The sequence below is a fragment of the Theobroma cacao genome, chromosome 8, assembly GCF_053813885.1.
Source record: "Theobroma cacao isolate CCN51 chromosome 8, ASM5381388v1, whole genome shotgun sequence".
Taxonomy (NCBI): Eukaryota; Viridiplantae; Streptophyta; class Magnoliopsida; order Malvales; family Malvaceae; genus Theobroma; species Theobroma cacao.
Window position 1 is genome coordinate 10,126,479 of NC_142646.1, and position 14,978 is coordinate 10,141,456.

Below are 14,978 nucleotides of genomic sequence, written 5' to 3' on the forward strand. Positions count from 1 at the left end.
TGTTGATGATTGTTTCGTATCCCCTAAATTATTGAACCTAGTTGAGCAAAAGGAAAAACAAATAGAACCCTTTCAAGATCCTACAAAAACGATTAATTTAGGGAGTGAGTACAATAAAAAGGAAGTCAAAATTAGCACAAGTCTCTTTCTTTTGGAAAGACAAGAATTGATCAAGCTGCTTCATGAGTATGTGGATGTGTTTGCATGGTTTTATCAAGACATGCTAGGATTGAGCATGGATATTGTGGTGCACAAGTTACCTATGAAGTCGGAGTGCAAATCGGTTAAATAGAAATAAAGATGAATAAAACCAAAAATATTATTAAAAATCAAAGAGGAAGTGAAAAAGCAATTTGATGCAGAATTCTTAGAGGTCGATAAGTATTCAGAATGGGTGGCTAAGATGGTCCCCATTCCTAAAAAAGATGAAAAAGTTTGAACGTGTGTTGATTACCAAGATTTGAATAGAGTGAGCCCAAAAGATAACTTCCCTTTACCTCATATTGATATCCTTGTTGATAACACAACCAAACATTCCCTATTTTCATTTATGGATGGGTTTTCAAGATACAACTAGCTTAAAATAGATCTAGAAGATATTTGGGAAGACTACATTTATGACAATGTAGGGCACATTTTGCTATAAAATAATGCCTTTTGGCTTGAAAAAGCTAAAGCTACTTATGAAAAAGCTATGGTGACTCTTTTTCATGACATGATGCACAAAGCAATTGAGGTGTATGTCACGACCCAAATTCCAGGCCATGACCGACGCATGGGCCCAATGGACGTAGTACACTAAGCCTAAGCAAGCCTAATAATCCGACGTGTTCATCATTCCATCATAAACTGCTAAGTCATTTTTCAAAACTTAAAATCAAAATAGTAATAGACATTGCCAACTCGTATTGGCATTTCTCATTTATTATATACATACATTGTGTACAACATGTATTCCAATAATGTACATTAAGTTCGCCTATACATCTCAAAAAGAAGACTTGACTTCCAGCGGAGGGACTCGGATGAATGTACAGCTACTGAATGCCGAGACACCTACCAAAAAATGGACACAGGTCTACAAGGATACCTCATCCTAGTTACCGGCTACCTCGTGATCTAAAAACATGAATTTGAAATGGTGAGTATAAACCCAGTGAGTGAACAAGGAAGGGAACAAGCAACAACAAAGGAAAATTTAAAATCATGATGCACTAGTTTCAAAACAATGCAATTTGGTTCATTCCTAATAAAACCCCTTATCGAGCCCTTAAGTGATTAATCATTTGAAAATCATGACCCCATACATAGCGAATCATTTGAAGAATGAAAGCTTCAATATTGCACAAGCAAGTCAAATACGACAATGCTGCAGCGAGAATGAATTTTTGTTGTAGCGACGTTGGAATTTAGTTATTAACCAAACGAGGGTTTCTCAACTGGTCGAGGGTTTCTCACTAAACCTCCTCATTTTAAACTTAACTCTTTTAATCCTTAATGTTGGAAGTCCATGCTCCCATATGGTAGCAAAGAAGTGAAAGATAGGGCAGCAATTGGACAAGATAAGAGACCAAAACATAAAGTTTTTCGCTGCAGCGAGATTGAATCTCGCTGTAGCGAAATTGTAACCCAGAAAACAAAAAGTTTCTCGCTGCAGCGAAAATGCATTTCGCTGTAGCGAGAAGCTACAGTTTCATTCTCGCTGCAGCAAAAATGCATCCTCGCTGCAGCGAGTTTTCGGCCAGTGTACCCTTCCAAATCTGAGAGTTTCTCGCTGCAGCGAAATACAGGGCATCAATGCAAAATTTACCTTCCTCCCAAAGGAAAAACCACCTTGCCAAAAGGTCCAAACCAACATGAAAACACATAACAATTTCTCAAGGTTTAACATGTCAAGTTTCACATGCATTACAACTATAACCCATTATCCATCAATTTCCTATAACACACATATTTACATATATATATATATATACATATATATATATACATATATATACCCATCATCATCATCACACCATCCCATCATCATCATCACCAACTTATGCGCACTCCCTACTCGCACATGGCTAGGTCATCACCGGGTTATGCGCACTCCCTACTCGCACATAACCGGGTCATCCTCGACTTATGCGCATTCCCTACTCGCACATAGTCGAGTCAATATAATTACACAACATTATACTCAAGCATATATATATATCAACATAATGCAGCCACATAGAAATCCATAATAATCACATTTCATAACATAAACCTTTTCTCAAAAGCTTGTTCCCAAGGCATTCATTTTCATGAAAAATTGTATAAAATCATTCAAACACTTTGTCAAATCCATCATATTCCCAAAATCAGTTTTGAAGGTAGTCCACTCACCAATTGATTGTAGAACTTTTAATTGACTCAAATTCCCCTAATGATCCAATTAGAATGATGGTGCTTCCTTAAAAACCTAGGATCACATTAACATAAACAATCGATTAATTTACACACTATGAACTCTAAAAGCTATCTCTTAGCTAGTTTTCAATTGCCACTTTAAATGGCTATCTATGTTCACTATCTTAATCACTAAAAAGTAATGAACATACTAAACAATAAAACAGCTCATAAATCACAATTACTAGCCATTTTCTGCAGCTAAAAATCAAACTTGGTGCATCACTCACCCTAGGGTTCCTTTATAGTTGGATTCTCTTCCAATAGCTTCCAAATCAATGGAGTGATTCTCTTTTTCTCTTTCTAGAATGCCCAGCTAGTGAGAGAAAGTATGAAAACAAGATATTTCAAGGTTTTTGAAGTGAGAAGATGAAATAGCACGAGGGTTTATGGAAGGGTGCACCAAAAGCATGAAAATTAGAGCTAGAGAGAGAAAGTTGTGGAAGTTTGAAAATCAAGCTTCCATGGAGTTTGAAGAAACGTGAGAGAGGAGAAGGGAAGAAGAAGATCAGCTGCTGGAAAATTCAAGAAGCTGCTAGAAATTCAAGGTATTTTACAGGCAATCTTATCCTTTCTTTTAAAATTACGAAAATGCCCCTCCACCAATTAACTTACTCTCCTTCAATCTTTTATGCAATCTTTTTGCTCTTTTAACACTAGGACAATATCCGTAATGGTCTAAACATGCTCGGGTTCATAAAAACTTAAAATTTTAACTCGAGATGAAAAATAACCATTTTGCCCCTATTATGAAAATTATTGAAACTTCTAATTTTCTTTGTGTTTTCATTAGCACACATCATTTATACTGTCTTATGCTTATTTAGGCCTTAAAATATCATAAAACTTTCTTTTGGAAGCTTATTAGAGAAAATGACAAAATTACCCCTAGCTCATATTATTACATCTATACTTAGTTACAAGCCTATAGAAGTTGGGGTATCACAGTGTATGTGGATGATATGATTGTCAAGTCTCGTAAAATAGAAGATCATACAACCAATCTCAGAAAGTTGTTTGAGAGATTAAGGAAATTCCCACTCAAATTAAACCCAACTAAATGCACTTTCAGTGCTACTTCAAGCAAATTGTTAGGTTTTATCATTAGTGGAAAAGGGATTAAGGTGGATCCAAATAAAATACAAGCAATTCAAAACTTGCCTCCCCATAGAACACAAAAGGAAGTAAAGGGCTTCTTGGGGCATTTAAATTATATTGCTCATTTTATATCTCAATTCACTACTTAATATGACCCTATCTCCAAACTTCTTCAAAAACAAAATCCAGGTGAATGGAATGAAGAATGCTAAAATGCATTTGAGAATATTAAAGAATATCTCTCAAAACCACTAATATTGGTACCTCTAATTTTAGAAAAGCCACTTATTCTATATGTGACAAAGTTCGAGAGATCTATGGGATATGTGTTAGGACAACATGGTGAAAATGGGAAGAAAGAACATGTCATTTACTACTTGAGAAAGAAATTCACAAAGTATGAATCTAAGTACTTGTCAATAGAAAAAATTTGTTGTGCATTAGCTTGGATAGCTCATAGACTTAGGCAATATATGCTATATCATACTAGTTGGATCATGGCCAAATTGGATCCAATTAAGTATATCTCTGAGAAACCTTTTTTGTTAGGAAAGATAATAAGATGGCAAGTCCTACTTTCAAACTACAATATTGTATACATATCCCAAAAGATAATTAAAGGGAGTACGATCATTGAGTTTCTCGCAGACCAAGTTGTAGACGATGAACCCATAAAGTTTGAATTTCCAAATGAAAATTTAATGGTTGTATTCCAAACTGAGAAAGAAGAATTAACAGAAAGTAGAGATTGAAAGATGTTTTTTTATAGAGCTTCAAATGTTTTAAGGCATGGTATTGGGGCAATTTTGATTTCACCAAACGGGAAGTACTACCCTACTACTCCAAGATTAGGTTTCTGTGCAATAATAACGTTGCAGAGTATGAGGTATGTGTTATGGGCCTTCAAGTAGTAATCGAAAGAAAAGTTGATGAACTTGAAGTGTATGGAGATTCTGCCTTGGTCATTATCAGTTACGAAAAGAATAGGAAATAAAAGATTAAAAACTAATATTATATCATAAATATATAGCAGAGTTGATTAAAAAGTTTGATAAGATACACTTTAATCACCTTCCTCAAGATGAAAATCATATCGTTGATGCTTTAGCAACATTGGCAACAATGTTCAAAGTAGGCACAAAAATTATGATTGAGCCTATTAGGATATGTTTGCAAAAGTTGCTCACACATTGTTCCAATGTAGAGAAGAAGGTCAATGGAAAACCTTGGTATTATGATATTATACAATATGCCAAATACCGACAATACCCTAAAAAAGCTTTTGAGAATGACAAAACGATCATCAGGAGATTAGCTATGAGTTTCTTCCTTGATGGTGATATCTTGTACAAAAGAAGTCGAGATTAAATATTGTTAAGTTGTGTGAGCATTATTGAAGCTAAAAGAATTATCAAGGAAGTTCATGAAAGTGATTATGGAACACATACAAGTGGACTTATGATGGCCAGACAAATCATGAGGCTGGCTATTATTTGTTAACAATGGAAAATGATTACATTAATTTTGCTAGAAAGTGTCACAACTACCAAATCTACGCAGATAAGAATCATGTTCCTCTAGCTCCCTTACACCTCTATGGCCTTTCTTTATATGGGAATGGATGTAATCAGACCTATCACTCCCAAAGCTTCAAATGGACATCAATTCATCTTGGTGGTTATTGATTATTTTACAAAATGGGTAGAAGCAACCTCTTATGCTAATGTAACACAAACAGTTGTTTGTAAGTTCATCAAGAAAGAGGTAATTTGTCAATATGGACTCCCAAAAAAGATCATTTCAGATAATGCACTCAATCTCAATAATATGATAATGGCTGAAATTTGTGCTTGATTTAAAATCAAGCATCATAATTCTGCACCGTATCACCCAAAGATGAATGGAGCTGTAGAGGTCACCAATAAGAATATCAAGAAAATTGTGGCAAAAATGACTGAAGTGTACAAAGATTGGCATGAGAAGTTATCGTTTGCCTTGCATGCTTATCGAGCATCTGTCCACACATCTAAAAAGGTTACACTATTTCTTTAGTGTATGGAATGAAGGCAATAGTACCTATTGAAGTTCAGATTCCTTCTTTAAGGGTTTTGAAAGAGGTTGAATTAGAAGAGATAGAATGGGTGCGTGCTCGCTATGTGCAGGTAAATTTGATTGAGGAAAAAAGACTTACGGCACTTTATAAAGGCCAATTGTATCAATAGAGAATGGCATAAGCACATGGTAAGAAAGTTCATCTATGATCCTTTCAAGAATGAGAGTTGTTTTGAAGAAAATTCTCCCTATTTAACATGATCCTTGAAGGAAATGGGCACCAAATTGGCAAGGCCCATATGTGGTAAAGAAGGCTTTTTAATGAGGAGCATTGATCCTAGTAGAAATGGATAGGTATGATTTCCTAAATCCAATAAATGTTGATTTAATCAAGAAATGTTATGCTTAAAAAGAAAAAAAAGAGTTCAAGGTGAAAACCTGGAAAGGTAGTTTGAATTAAAAAAAAAAAAAAGAAAAGGTTCAAGGTGAAAGCCCAAAATGGCAGTTTGAACCCAAAAACGTGTGTGAGTTGAAAACCTAAACAAGCAACTTGTATGGGGCAAGATGATGTGAAGATGCAAAAACAAGACAAGGGCAAGGGTCAATTAGAAATGTTCAAAAAGAACCAAGGACGTCAACAAACGATTTTGCTTCAAAGGATTTTTGGATTTAGTTTGTTCACAATTGTTCAAGTATTCATTACTTAGATGTTGTATCCTTTTTTGGAATTTTTACTCTTTCTCCATTACACTGAATGAAAACCATGCCTTCATTGATATTATCATTTTGTTAGTTCTTTATTTTCTCACAAAATCAAGAAAATGTGCAATGCATCATATTTGTCATAAAAGTTTAGATGATAATGGATAAATGAACCATAACAAACGTGAAAGACCCTTAAATAGATTTGAATGGAATCTGAGGATGATAAGAAAGGTTCAAATGGAATCCAAAAGGATTTCTAGAATCTCCAAACTAACAAAGTGGAACAGAAATGTTAAAATAAACGAGTTGTTTTATTGAGGGTCAATTGAATGGTACAAGGATGAAATTTGATCCAAATTAAAAGAAAAATGACGAGAGGTTGAAAATCGTGAAATTCTAAAATCTTTGAAAGACCATAAACATGGATACATGACATCATCATAAAAGTTAAGCATTTACATGTCATGATAGAAAATTGCATCATATGCATTCAGAAAATGATGTTTCTTTTTGTAACCTTGGTGGAGGAATTCTTAAGATATTAAATCCTCGATAGAAGGATTCTTAAGATATTGAAACCTCGATAAAAGAATATTTAAGTTGGAACCTCGATGGAGGAATTCTTAAGATGTTTGAACCTTGGTGGAAGAATTCTTAGGATATTAAATCCTCGATAGAAGGATTCTTATGATATTAAAACCTCGGTAAAGGGATATTGGAACCTCGGTAGAGGAATTCTTAAGATATTAGAACCTTGGTGGAGGGATATTGGAATCTCGATGAAGGAATTCTTAAGATATTGGAACCTCAATGGAGGGATTTTTAAGTTGTAGAGCCTCGATTGAAGAGTTTATATTTTGAGCCTCAGTGGAGGAGATTTAAAAGTTTCGGAGCCTCGATGGAGGAGTGGTAAAACGTTTTAAAGCCTTGGTGGAAAAACTCTCATTTCCTTTTAAAGTTTGAAGCCTTGATGGAGAGTGTTTATTTTTAAATTCGAAGCTTAGGTGAATAAGTTGTAAAAAGCTATAAAGCTTTGGTGGAAAAGTTCTCATTTCCTTTTAGGTTATAGAGCCTCCATGAAGGAGTTTCTTATTTTTTAATGATAATTATTTTGGACAAAAATGGTTGTCAATATATCTTTGCACAATTCCTAACTCTAGAAAATGCTTAAAGAGAGGCAGTTGTAGACACCATATTTGTCCAAGATTAGTCCTATATTTTATTTAATCTAGTTTTATTTATTTTATTTTATTTCATTAGATTTATTTATTTTGTTCTATTTTATTTTGGTTGTGCTTGGGTCTTAAAGGTAAGTGGACATATAACCCAATGAGATAAATGGACAAAAGCAATTATCTTTTGGGCTAACAAGCCCATAAACAACAAAAATAAGAAAAAAAAATAATAAATTGGATCAAACCAAGCAAATTTTCAAAAATATAAACATAATAAGAAAATTAAGGAAATCAATTAAAAAAAGGAAAAAGGAAAGTTTATCTCACAAAATCCTTAAAATTTTTAAATATTATTTTTCTTCATGATCAAGGAATATCTCACCAAAATTGAATCAAATCAAAGAAATTAAAATCACAGATTTGCAAATCAATCAAAAAAAAAGGAAGCTAAAGGCCTATAAATTTCTAACCCTCAATACTCGAAAGGGGGCACGGAAAAAAGAAAGAAAATCACATGACAAATTAGAGAGGAGTGTTCTTGAGTTTTCTTGGGTTTTGAAATTTTTTGGTTGAGATTTAAGAATTTTCGGTTAGTTTTTTTTAAAAAAACAAACTCAATTAAAGGAACAATTGGCTTGTAAAGGTTTTGTAGGTGAAGTTTGGGGAAGTTCTGGTGAAGGGTGTGGCGGTCGACAATGGAGAGTGCGACGACTGGTGAGATCTTGGTGAAAGAAAAAAAAAATTGTGAAAGAGAGAAAGAAGGAGAGAGTGATCGAAGAAAAAGAATAGGAAAAAGACATGAGCTAGGGTTTCAAAGAAAAAAGAATTTTATGATTAGGAGAACGACGTCGTTTAGAAAGGAGAAGAGAAACTCATACATTTAATCAAAACGGCATCATTTTGATTGAAGTAGATTGTTTGGACTTGGGCTTTGGGCTAACTTATTTAGATTTGCTTTGGTTGTTGGATTGGTTAGTTGATTGTCCAAGCCCACTTCGTTTGGGTCTTTGGATTACTTGATTATGGATTGCATTGGACAAAGCCCAATCCCATTCAGTGTTTGATCCATCTACTAGGTATGAGCTAGAACCTTCATCTTACTTTATTTATATTTATTTTTCTGTTATTTATTTTTTTGATATTAATGAAAATACATAAAATAATAAAAATAAAATTTTGTTTTAGTTGATAGTTAGGTTAAAATGAAATTTTTAGCACCATTATTGGTAGAATAAAATTATAAAAATAAAAATAGTAAAGATTTGTAATTATTTTAAAATAAATCTTTTAAATGGAAGTTTTAAAGGACGCTGTGAAGGGTAATTTTCTTAAAATTTTCAGAGTAAAAATAATTATGAGACCTTATCATAAGGGTTAGGGGGTAAACCCATATTTTTTTTTTACCAAAAAGGTATATTTACAAATAATTTATAAGAACCTAGATAAATAAATACTTTAGATTTTGTAAATATAATTTCATAATGAATGTTCAATATAAAATAAATGGAAGTCCTTGGATGATAAAATTTTGAAAATGTTATAAGGGATAACCTTCTTTAAAATTTAAAGTGAAAAAATATTTCTAAATTTTACCAAAAAGGGTGGGAAATTTAGGAAAAAATTTCAATATTAAAGGACATTTTATTTATTTTAAAATAATAATAAATTAAAAAAATAATTAAGGAAAATAAACTAGGATATCAAAATAAAATTAATTTATCAAGGCTAAAAAGAAAACACATTGTTAATTAGGTGTCATTTTGAAAGAGTGCTGTGAAGGTGCTAATCCCTTCCTCACATGTAATTGTGCTTCCAAACCTAATCAGTTTCATAGACCGAAACCTATTTTTTTAATGAACTTAAGTCAAGCTTAAGACCTTATCAAAAAAATAGCTTCAATTAGGTGGTCAATCACGCCTAAACGAAAAAGATTGATGTCGACTCCTTTTGTGTCAAACGATTGAGTTTTATGACTCATACATTATGACAATAGGCATAATAATTATTATTAAATATAACCTATATATATGTAAGATATAGGTTTACATAGGCAAAACAATACTATATACTATAGATGTAATAATTATAATATTAATATGTAGGATATTTATTAATCATATATTAATATTAGCATATAACTTATGTCATTTAAAATATATAAACTATAATTATATAGTCCATAACTTTAGCACATAATCATATTATGTATGTTCTAAATTTGAAAATGTAAATACCTATTATACTTAATACTAGTATGATTGATTGCTATATTTAAGGTTAAATTATATAATTAGTCCCTATACTCTATTAAGTGGTAGATTTAGTCCTTATACAATAATTTGTAAAAATTGAGTCCTTGCACTTTTTAAAATTTACAATATTAGTCCAACGAGTTAAAGATTTTCAGTTATCTATGTTGATATGATGTTTGGTTATGTCGACGTGATATTTTCTTGTTGATGTGATATTGAGTCTAACAACATAGCTATGATGATATGGCATTTCATGAATGATGTAATAGTAGTGCTGACATGATGTGACCAAGCACTGACATCTATTTTATAAGTGTGGATGTGAAATTATTCAATGTCAGCTAATGATTTTAATCGAGATTGGAAAAGAAATAAATTAAAAATATGAATAGCTTTTTAGGATTTTAAGGAAATAGTGTTATGAGACAAATAAGAATTTTTGTGCTCTATGATTTAAAACAATGAAAAGAGTGTTATGAAGTAAATAAAAAATCCCACATCATCATTAACACATTATCATATTCAAAGTCACATTAGTAAAAAAATGTCATATCAAAATAAATAACAAAAAAAATGTTGACATTGTTAATGATTGAACTGACATTATCAATTTTAAAAAGTAAAAGGACTCAAATTTTACAAATTATTGTATAAGGACTAAATCCATCACTTTCAAGAATTTGGTGTTATGGATGTCTTTGTTCCTAGTTAAGGGAGAAGAAAGAACAGAAATTCATCGCTCTTTGGGTTTGTCAGGTTTAAACATCAAGAAAAGATGCAGAAGGCAATTGAACGCGAGAATGGGTGAATGCTGAATAGGAAAGAGATCATTGTAGATGTAGCCCATTCAAGAAAGAAGTCTAATGTTGTGGACAAGGATTCTTGGAGGGTCAAGCAAGCCGACAAAGAATTTTATGACCTCTGAGGCTCTAAGAACGTATAAGGAAGTGTTTTGCCCGAATAGTCAAGACAGAGATATGAATAGGAAAGATTAGGTGGGGTATGCTTTAAGCCTTAAGCCACTATTAAGGCAAGAGTAGATGTTTGCCCAACGTAAGAGAAAGAGTTGGTGGCCATTAATGTTGACTTGCCAAGGGGCACGATGTATTAGGCTAAATGCTATGTTGTTGTTGAGATGAAGAAAGTGGCCTCAATGGACCACATTCAATCCTAGTTGGTATTGAAGGGAATAAACTCTAAAGTCAAAATTATGGGTCCTTTTAAAGGCCTCTTGTCCTTTAATAATGAGAAAGTTATGCTTTCAGTCTTGGAAAAACATGTTGCAAGTCGAAATGAGTGGTTTGAATTAGTGTTTCCCTATGAGGAAACTCAAGGTAAATGGGGTATAGCGATGTGGGTGAAAGTTGAGAATGTCCCCACACATATGTGGAATTTGACGGTGTTCAACTGCATAGGGAACTTGTGGGGTAGTGTTATTTGACGAAGTCGTAAGATAAGTAGGTGTATGTGATTTGACTTTGGCCATATCCTGGCCAAGATGAAAGAGAACAAAATAGTCCCTATGTGGCAGGAATTGATAATTAATAAAGTTAAGGTTGTGCTAAGGCTGAGCATAGCGCCACTAAGTGAACTAGAGTCTTTGGAGGAGTTTATTATGGAGACTAAGATGACTAACAAAGATCCTACTAAACTGGAAGAAGTCTCATCGATGAATGCTATTGTGGACTAGAGGAATTCTAAGAATAGGAAGAAAGGAAGAGCAAATGGGTCATTTATTGATAAAAAATTCAAAATGCAATAGTCAGAATTAAGGGACGAGACTTTGTTAGAAAACAGTAGAAACCAATTGAGTTGGAACAGGGGCTAGGTGGTATGGTTACCAAGCTTGAGGATTGTGATGGGTCTGTTAAGCCAAGCATTAGTTCCCCAAAAGAGTGGGGAGTTAGACTTACTACTCTTCAAGGAAGCCTTAGTTGTGAGTCGTTGGAAACCGTTAAGGAGTCCTAGAGTGATATGGGCTTCCATGACTATTATGGGTCAGACTAAAGGTTATGCCCTAATAAAGCTGAGATTTGTGAGCTTTTTAATGAATGATGGACTTTTAGTGCGAAAGATACGAAGGTCCCCTTCTCTCGTTGTGATTTGATTGGAGGTAGCAACTCTAAAAAAAGTTCACTTGGGGGTTAGACAGACCTGTTGGTTTTTGTGGAGGCTGACTTGGATATTGATAAGGCAATGCATAAGTTGCAAAAGGTAAGAGTGATATCGACTGCTATCCTGGATAAAGATGTTCTTATGTTGCCTGAATATCTCAAAAATCAAGCAGAGTGTTCCCTTGAGGGCCCAATTGAGTGGACTAAGATGGTAGAGATTAAGAGGGAAGAGAATATTAAGAATGTTCAGGGTAATACAAGCTTGGGTATAAGGAAAGGATGAGCTTCACAGGGGAAGGGAAGAAGGAGAGGTGCAGCGTCATTTATAGGAGCTAGAAAATGTGCTAAAAAGATCATATAAAGCGAGTTGAAAGAAGGTATCACTGATAGTGACATAGCAAGTAGAAATGCGGTGATGTTAAGAGAGGCAAAAATGTCTTTGGAGGTACATAAAGATCTAGGTATGGAATTTGAGATGGAGGACAATGCCATGGTGGACGTGTTTGTTGTTGTTAAAGAGGAAAACAGCAATAGAGGTAAAGCCTAGTGGCCATGATGTCAACTCTGTGGTCTGGTTTGCTTCGTTAATGAATGAAATTTCATAGAATGTTAGAAGGTTGGGAAGGGTAGAGAAGAAACAAGCAGTTAGAAATCTTTCTCTTAAGCATAAACCAAATTTCCTTCTTCTTCAAGAGACAAAGATGAATGTGGTCAACCCTAGAATTATTAAAAAGATATGGGGTAGGGTATTGAGTAAATGGCAATCAATGAAGGCGGTAAAGGCCTTTGGAGGTCTGATCACTTACTGAAGGAAAACTGCTTTACTATTGATCATGTCATTGTTGAAAATTCATATATCTTATTGATTGGGAGGATCAAAGGTGTCAATGATAACTATCGTGTAGGAAACATGTATGCCCCCAACGACAAAAAGGAAAGAACGACCTTTTGGGAAAAGCTTAATTGGATGATGAAGGGATGGAATATGACATGGTGTCTAGGGGAACTTTAACGTAGTTCGGAGCTTGGATGAAAAGTATGGTTGCACTCAAGTTGACAAGTCAATGGTGGACTTCAGAGAATTTATAGATGCATTGGGACTTATGGATTTGCCAATGTCAGGAAGGAACTTCACTTGGTTAGTGGTAGGTGAACAGGTTGCTTTTAGCAAATTGGACCACTTCTTTATTGTTGTGGAAATTGCTAAGCGTTTTCCTTCTCTGCTACAAAAGTGTCTTTTTTGTTCTATTTTCTATTATAATCCTATTTTTCTTGGCTTAACTAACTTTGACAAGTGGCCTAAGCCTTTTTGATTTTTTAATATCTTGCTTGAGGAAGATAGGTTCACTTATATGTTTGTTGAGGCTTAGAATGAGACATGGTGGATGGGGGACCATAAAGCCACTGTGTGGCATTGGCTTAAAGGTACCAAGCATGCAATTAAAAGGTGGCAGAAATGCACTATTGGTTCTGTTAGGGAGAAAATTACTACACTAAAGTTTGAAATTCACCAAGCTACAATTAACATCCAACAAGGGGGCTTTGACCAAAATAGTTGAAAGGATCTTATGGGTAAAAAATGTGAATTATGGAAGGCTTATAGGAAGGAGGAACGAATGTGGTATCAGAAAGCTAAGGTTAAGTGGTTTTTGGAGGGTGATCGAAATACTTAGTTTTTCCATAATAAGGATTCGGCAAGGCACAAGGTCAATCATATTAGTAAGTTAACCTGCCAAGGCAGAGAAATTGATGACTCAAGGGAGATTCGAGATGAAGTGCTCAAGTACTTTGAAAAGCTATAGGGGGACAGGCAAGTCTACAAATTGAAGGCACTCAATTGCGAAGTCAGCAAGTTGAAAAAGTCTTATTGTGATTGATTGAAAAGACCAATTACTAAGCAAAAGGTTTATGCCATCCTACCAAGCCATGATTCCAACAGGTGAGTGCATAAAAGACATAAAGAATCATCAAAAACCAGTACACAATGACCTTGAGAATTTAGAAAAATGCATAAAAATTGCCCTATCAAATAACCCCAACCTTTGGAAGGTTATCTACTAGCTTGTTAGCCTCTCTAAAAATGTGAATAAAGGTAATCTCTTTGATGCCAAATTTGATAACCTCAATATAGTTAGATATCTTCTTCATGTGTCGATATTATGATTAGAAACCCAACTTATAGTGTTTTTTGAATAGCTTTTCAACTATAAGGGACTGATGTTGCGCCCATGGAGTGGACAGAACCAAGGAGTCACCTCTTTGATAGCAAACAACTCAGTATAATTGGAGTCTTTAACACTAATAAAGGCGAAAAAGATACCTTTGATGAAGCCCTCATGATCTCTGGTGGTGCCTTTAATTCCAACAGGCCTAAACTTGCCAAGGGCATAACTGTTAACATTCAACTTAAAGGATCCAAGGGGAAGTTTTTCCCATTCCTTATAAAGCCTATTATTGCACTTTCAATTATTGAAGGAGATCAATGAGGAAGAAGAAGGTGGGGATGTGATTCATTGGCCATTTTCCTTTGCACCAGTGTGCTAATCTAACTAGAATAATGTGTTTTAGTTAACTAAAGCCAAGGAGTTTGCCTTGGAAGAGGATTGCATTCCTAAATAACTAGATGGACCAGATAAATAGAGAAAAAAAAAACTTTGTCCCGATATCTTGAGAGCCAAAGTAGGGGATACAATGTTGCCAAGTGATGAAGAAGTTTGATGCATTGCCTAAGGGACCCATTTGATGCCCATAAGTTGCAATTATTCCAAATTTGCCATGCTATAGAACAATTGAAGAAAAAGTGGGCAAACGTTTCAAGTTTACTACCACACATGGTGCATTTGGCAGCATCGAGGTTAAGAAGTCCCCTTTTGATGGAGTTTGTAATTCACTACAAGCTTGCTAAGAAGGACTTGCCATGCGTGGGGTGAAGGAAGCAAAACTAGACTAAAGTTGTTTGTATACATTTTAAGGAGCCCAAGTGTCAGAATGGTGGGTCTTAATGAAAAAGAAAAGAGAGTAGGTTTTGTTAGGAGTTTTCTTCCAAATGGCTTTGTCAAGATCAGTGGGGTAAGGCTACATCATATTGATAAGATCCATAAAATTCTTCCATTGCCCAATTTCTCAATTAAAAAAAGATTTCT